Here is a 7927-nt window from a genome sequence, read left to right on the forward strand (position 1 = left end):
GCAACATGTCTTCCCCCAAACCTTTTCGTTTCCGTCATCCTTTTCGCGGTATCTTAAGCGGTCCCTCCATCTGCGGCAAATCTACGTTCGTTGCGAATGTGCTGAGGAACCTGAACGACGTGGTGGACAAGCCTTCGTCACAAATATTCTACGTGCAGAAATATGCTTCGCCGAGCATGCAGGACGAATTTGGGAACTCCGTAAAATTTACCAAGAAGCTACCGCGAGAGTGGGACACGTCGCGCGCTACGCTGATCGTCGTCGACGATCACATGACCGACGCCGGTTCCTTGAAGGACGTGACCGATCTTTTCATTCGGGGTTCTCACCATGCCAACGCGTCGTTCTTCTTACTCGTTCAAAACATCTTTTTCGACAGTAGCCATTTTAGAACTATATCCTACAACGCCAGTTACGTCGTCCTGTGGCGCACCGTGCGCAGCTTGCACCAGATGGAACATTTCGGGCAAGAGCTATTTGGCAGAAAAAAATTGGAGTATTTTCTGGACGCATATAAATAAGCGATGTCGTCGCCCCACGCTTATTTACTCGTGGATCTTCACAACTATACGCACGAGGATCACAGGTTGCATAGCAATATCTTTCCGGGTGAAGGTCAATATATCTACGCTCCAAAATGAATCTCCGCCCTCACCTCACTTTACTCAAAGTACTCTCCACTCTACCCCCTCCGCGCCGTCGCGACGTCTTGAGACGTTCTTCCTCGTCGGACATGAAACACCTCTCCGAAATCTGCCTCAATGTATTGAACGGAAAGGTGGCTCTAGCTCCAGACACGTTCGCGCATTTGAAGAAGCACAAACGCTTCTTACGACGGCTCGCCTACAAAAAGATTCACAAGAATCTGCAACGTTTGAAGCGCTATCTGTCTCAGCAGCGAGGACAGGGCGTTCTTTCCTCGGTGGTTCCTCTCCTGCTTTCCGCCATGTTGAAGCTTTTCGCCAATGGCCAAGATAATTGAAGTGACCACCTCCTCCTCCTCCATCGGAAACATTCTTTCCTTGAAGGAGAGTGACGACGTCAAAGTGAAACTCATACTGCAAGCACTGTATCGCAATACTCAAGCAGTACGGATTTGACCCCTACGACAATAAAAACAAGGCATCCAACGCTACAAATGGCTTTGACTATTCGCTCCTCTCTCCAGAGGTGGACGAAGAGGAAGCGGAAAGGGTCGTCTCGGAATTAAAGAAGGTTCTTTTCTGGGATCGCGAGGGTTGTGTCTCCGTGTCGGGCAACACCATCAGACACTCCTCCGTTTACGAATTCGTCAATTATTTGCAACGTAAGACGGGAAAGAAACCTTCCTGGTTCCCCAAAGTCTCAAAACTATTGCGCCTGATTTCTCTGCTCAAATCTCGCGAGCCTCAACAGCAGCAGCAAGCCTCCATTGCGTGGACGACTTATGGAGGGATATGAGAAACCAGAGGGTGGTTTGGGGTGTGTGGACCGCTATAGAAAAGCGCATCACTTGAGCAAAAAGAAGGCTCTCGCCATTCTCAGAAAGCTGGATGCCTACACGCTACACCATCCGGTCAGAAGGAAGTTTAATAGGAGACGCATCATCGCGCTCAACATCAACGACGTGTGGCAAATGGACCTCGCAGACTTTTCAAAATACAAGAGATTCAACAGTGGCTACCGCTACATTCTCGTGGCAATCGATTCCCTCTCCCGCTTTCTGCGCACCCTCCCGCTAAAGACGAAGCGCCCCGCCGAAATGAAAAGGGCCATGATAAGACTTTTTCGCGGAGGTAACGCACCTATACGCATCCTTTGCGACAGAGGAGGGGAATTCTACAACAAGACCGTCAAGGAGTATCTCTCACGAAAGAAGGTACACATGTATTCCACCTTCTCTCCAGTAATCAAAGCATCGCAGGCAGAACGCGTGATACGCACTTTACGTGACAGAATATTCCGCTATTTTAGAGTAACCGGAAAATACCACTTCGTTTCCGCGCTTCCCAAGATTGTGCGCGACTACAACAACACCAAACACAGGACTTTGGGCATGAGCCCGTCCGAAGTCACACCCGAAAACGAATTGGAGCTGTTCAATAAGATAAATGGGAAGCCCGTCGTACCCTCCGTGAAAAAGAAGCTGAATGTGGGGGATAAAGTGAGGGTCCTACTACGCAGAAAAGGTTTTCATAAGAGAGTTGGTCGCCTCAGATTTTCACCATCTCCCGCCTGAGAGACACTTCCCCTCCCGTCGTGCACCTGGAAGATTACCGGGGTAAGGAAGTGGATGGGTCTTTCTACCCGGAGGAGGTACTCGTCGTAACCCGAGACGCCAATCAGCCTTGGCCAGTAACGAAAGTGCTGAGAAAGAAGCAAGTGAACGGTCAGAGCTTCTCCTTGGTTTCCTGGTTCGGTTACAAAGACCACGACAGTTGGGTTCCGAGCAGCGACGTGGTCAAGATTGGGAAATGACGTCAGACATCTACATCCACCTGCTCTCGAACGCCAGCATGGATAAGTTTCCCTCGAATAAACTCAACGCCTTCACGGTAGCTTTCGATAGTCCGCTTCAGCTCTCGATTCGCTATAAAGTCGGTCTGATGGATCTCAGCATAAGCAACGATTATTTAAATATCGGGTACGAAAGGCAAGATGCGAAAATCGAGGTTTCTTTCTAGGACACGGTCGAAGCCGGCAGAACTTTTCGTGTCACCTCGGATCTCGAGAGGGATTTGGGAAAAGCCCTTTCGGAATTTAACGTTTCTTTCGCGTACAATAAATCGCGATACGACTTCGTCTTACCCGTGGACGTGAAAGCAGTGGAATTAGACCCTCGGCTCGCACAGGCGCTCGACGCCTCGCTAGTGCCCCGCGAAGCAGATCGTGCGGTGAAACCTCCCAAATTGAGCGAACACGAAGCCACCTCCATCTTATTGGAGCACGCCGCACCCGTCGCTTTCGGCGACGTCACTTTGAATTCGGAAACCACGTCCCTACAGAACACACTCAACAAGTATTTCCAGACGCACAAGCTGGACGCCTCGCTAGAATTCGCGGATAACGTCTACTCTCTTAAAACGCCGAAAGGGTTGCACGTACCGGAACCCTTTGTCAAGCTGCTACATCTCACACCCGTCGAGGGACATGGAGAAACGCTACGCGTCTCTTTCCCCGTAGCGCGCCAATTTTCTTTCACGATCAAGACGAAAATTCCTCGATCTTTGCAAGAACATCTGCCTCCCGGCTATTATGCGACGCCGCAAGCACCTCTGGATGCGATTTACCAGCGCGTAGGCGAACGCGCGCGCTTCAGCTTCGACGAAACCGAACAGAAATGTAAAATTCGGCTTTCCGAGGGCACCTCCACCCTAAGACTTTCCGAGTATCTGGCCGTGCTTTTGGGCTTCGAATCGCGTACCGTCTTCACGGGGGAGGAGGAGGTTGCCACGAGCTCCGTCGAGGTACTCCTGGAACCCCCGTTTCACAACATAATCGTCTACACGGATATCGTGGAACCCACGTACGTGGAAAGCGGGAAAAAACCGATATTAAAAATACTACCCTTTTATTACGAGAAAGACAAGCACGTCGTCACCTACACGTTAGATAACATCCAGTATTTTAACCTGTCTCAATTCGAAATTCCCTCAGTGACGATCGTTCTCGCAGACGAAACGGGAAGACGTTTGCCGTTGCGGTCCAAAGGCAGAACGAATTTAACGTTGCATTTCAAATATGTACCGTAATTCCCCCTAAATAATTCCCGTGTACACGGGACCCCTTTTCCAACGAGGCAGCGGTGTGTTGAGCAACATATCCAAGTTTATCGTTCCCATCTGGCAGCAAATAAAACCGATCGCCAAGAGAACGTTGAAGCGCTTGGCGCGGAATTTGGCCGATGGCGAAGGAATATCGCGCGCAGTAAAAAAGACGGCCATAGCAACGGGGAGAGACGTGCTGGATTCCATGGAGGGCTCTGGAAACAACAACAATGGAAAGAAACGCCACAAAAGACAACAAAAGGCGCCAACACACGACGCACCTGCAGATATCTTTGGTACGCCGTGAAGGTCACACATCCGCTACGCGCGCTCCGTCATGACGTCAACGAAAGCAAAAATACAGATGCAACGGTCACCGCATTGTCTAACGAGTGATGTGATGATATTCGAACCCCCTTCCATTCAATACGGCGTGGAAGATACTTCGTACCAACTCTTTTATCCTGTCAACGGAGGAAATAATTCCGTGATCGAATTTTCTATTCAAAATTTGCAAAGGGCACACTTGGATCTCTACGGTAGCTTCGTGTCTTTGACCGTGCGCATTGTTCGCGACGACGGGGAAGAAATGGACGAGAAAGATGTCGTTTTCCCAATAAACCAACTGTTGAGCGGCATGTTTAAGACGGTCACCGTTTATGCGAACAACAAGCTCGTCAGTTCCAACGAGTTGTATGCCTACAGGAGTATTTTGGACGTCGTGCTTCATTCCACACCACTGGCTCAACAAACAGCGCACGCGGCTGGACGACGCGGCTGGGCTATGTCGAGGACGACGAACATTTAGAGAACGATTACGACGTCTCGTCTCGCGGTCCGAAACAACGTTACGAAGCGACGAAGGATGGAAAATACTTTAACCTGGTCGGACAGATCAATAGCGACCTGTTTCAACAGCCGCGCCTGATGGTACCTGCCGTCGAGATTCGCGTCGTTTTCCTATTAAACAACGACGAATTTAAACTATATCGGTCCCCAACGACAAGAAAACGTACAATTACGAGGTGGACATTAAAGAAATGACGTTACACTTGAAAAAGGTGATGCTGGCACCTTCCCTGTTTTTGGAATACGAGCGGCGCTTCAGACCACGCCGGCCATCTACGTGTTACGCGGATTTGAAACCAAGGTGCGGAGCTTGAGTGCCGGGAGCTTGGACGCTCACTTTGAAAACGTTTACCCCGAAAGGGTACCTTCCAAATTATGCGTCGTCCTGCTCGCCACGTCCGACTTTCTCGGCGACATCCAATCGAACCCCTACAAATTCCGCCATTACGACCTGTCTCATTCAATGCTCTCCGTGGACGGCCAGCAAGTGCGAGCCGAGTACGACTTTCAGAACGACCTCGTCAAAATTCCTTACTTTAACTTCTTGCAAGAACTGAGTGAGAAACATTTCAAGTATAGCTACGGATAGATTTAAAACGAACGGGTTCCTTCTCTACTTCAACTTGGACGTGGACAAGTGTTTCTCTCCTTCGCATTTGAACGAGTGGCGAAAAGGAAACGTTCGCCTGCAATTACTCTTCGCTAACGCCCTTCCACACGTGGTCACCGTCCTCTTGATTTCCAAGTGTCCCAAGCTCATGTGCGTCGACAAGGGCCGTACGGTCACCTTCCCATAAGAAAAGATGTACGAGAGCGACATCTTGGAACTCGTGTCCCTGAACCCACTCGCTTCCTCCATGCTGAGAGGCATTTGCGCTTCCGACGAAGCCTTCGTTTTACGCGAGCCCGGCTATTTAATCATCAATACGGAAGAGCGAAGAAAGCGCGGGCAGCACTGGGTGCTCTACCTGAGAAACTACGACGGGTCTGCCGTGTTTTTCGACAGCTACGGGCTTCCCCCCATCGAAGCAAACCTTCGAAGGACTTTACCTGCAGTGGACGAGTATAACGACAAGTGTATTCAATCACCTTTTTCGCCTTACTGCGGGCGTTTTTGTATCTACGTAGCCACGCGCATGTCGAAACGCTACAGCTTGAAAAATTGTGTATCCATGTTTTCCTGTAACCTCGAAGAGAATGACGAAACAATAAAACGTCTCCTCGTGAGCGAACTCGTTTCGTAAAATAGTCTATTTATTTTTTCACGACATACACAAGACGCTTGCGAGACGATCTTCCAACGTGCTGACCCGACGCTCGTCGTCGCCGGTCACCGTGACGTCGAGAGATGTGTGGAGAAGCCAGTAGCGACGGACGATAGGTCGGTTGAAACCCGCGTTGATGAGACACGGGTCGACTGTCTCTCCTCGTCTATACTTTTACAACAGTTCGAGCTTGTAATCTACGAAACGCTTCATTTTCTTCGCAATCTTCCCACTGACGGTGAACAGACATAAGGTCTTGAGAATCGAGCGAAAGTCTCCCTCGCAGCTATCGCCATGAATATAATCGCGTAATCGCAGCAAGTCCCGACACATGCGCGTTTGCACAAAGGTTGCAAACCTCTGCTCGGGCGTCATGACTGAGACGGAATGAGAGTAGACAACCTTTTTTATTTCTCGTGAGAGGTTACACACGAATTAGGCTCCAGCTTTGGTTTCGTAGCCGGGAAGGCAGCCCAAATAGGGACGAAGGCTCGAGTCTAACCAATGACTGGGGTTTCTCGACCAGAGTCCACCGCAACGACAAGTGGTCAGTTGATCGCCGATCCGCAAAAAGAAGGTCTTCGAAGGAGGCTTGAAGGTTAGGACCAGGGGTAGATCTCCCGCCATTCGTAATCTGCAACGAAAGAAGCCTGAGAAACGCGTGTTTTTCTTTTTTTTATCTCCAACAATACACAATGTTCTTCAGTCACAGAGTGACACTGATGGTCCATCTTCTCCATCTTCCTTCAATGGTCGAAGTCCTTCGCAACGTACGTCGAACGGTACCGTCCGACAGCCGAGAAACGGGCGAATCAATCGGTCCGTCCGATGCTTTTGCTCTGAAAAAAATGTGACTGGTTATAGAACGTATTAAAAAATAACGAGGAAGCGTACCTTTGGACCACAATCCACCGCAATTGGTGCAGAAGAAGCGGGCGCTGTCAATCTCCCGAAATATGTGAGGCGGGAAAAAACCGACTTCACGCGCAGCAAAAGTGTTGTACACTGGAAACGAAACTCTTCAAACATTTCGACGATGATGACGACATGGGTATTACTTACGGGGATCTACCAAGCTGATCATGATGGCACGAGAATGACGATCAAACGTCCGCTTCGACATTTATAGTAAAGCTTTTCCTCTCACTCTCTATGACGTCATTGAACGTGTTTGGACATGTTAAGACGTGTTTGTACATGTTTGGACGTGTTCAGACACTGGCGAACCGTCGAAGTCGTCCCTGGAGGGATCACTCTGGTTTACACTTCGCAAAATAAACTTCGAGAATAAACTCCTCGAAATAAATCACGAAAAAATCCACGGTGTAAAGATAAAGCCGTAAAAATCAACTTTTGCGATACAAACGCTTCAGATTCAAACTTTCAAAATAAATCGTCTCTGATTGGTCGACAGGCACGGCAGCCTCAGAGCAGCGAAGGCTTTTGGCTCCCGCATCTCAAAATAGTTCCTCGCAGGGTGAGGCTTTTTGCGGTGGGCTGGGAACGAGAGTACCGAGTCTGGACGAATCGTTTACTGTATTCTCCGCCGGCTATCAGGATTGTGTTGACACTGCAGTTAATAATTTGTTCTGCTGCTCGCCTGTCTAATTTGAGTATGTCGAACTCTGAATTCGTGTGGTGCTGGTGTCACCAAATGAGTTCCCGGTGTTGGTCCCAGCTATGGTGGACACCTGCTATTTTATGAACATTGTCGCGAACATCGCCATTCTCCTGCAGCTGCCTTGGTTGTGAAGTCGTAGCGTTGAAATGTGACGATCGACGAAAAAGCCTGATTCCGATACCGTGTGGATGTGTTGTGTTTATCCGTCTGTGTGTGTTTGTGTGTGTTCCAGCCTCAGAACCGTAGAATCATGAAATCGGAACCTGCCTGTGGTTTTCCTTGTGAGCATACGTTCTGATTAACGCAGGGAACAGGTACTGGACAGACTCTCGAAATGCGTTTCTGCAAATAAGCTGCATATGAATGTGAAGAAATTGTTTGTTTGTTTGCAAGAAAAAACTGTTTTCTCTCGGATGAATAACTTGAGTCAGCAGAGGTCCTAATTT

Source organism: Ornithodoros turicata, chromosome 4, assembly GCF_037126465.1.
Source record: "Ornithodoros turicata isolate Travis chromosome 4, ASM3712646v1, whole genome shotgun sequence".
Lineage (NCBI taxonomy): Eukaryota > Metazoa > Arthropoda > Arachnida > Ixodida > Argasidae > Ornithodoros > Ornithodoros turicata.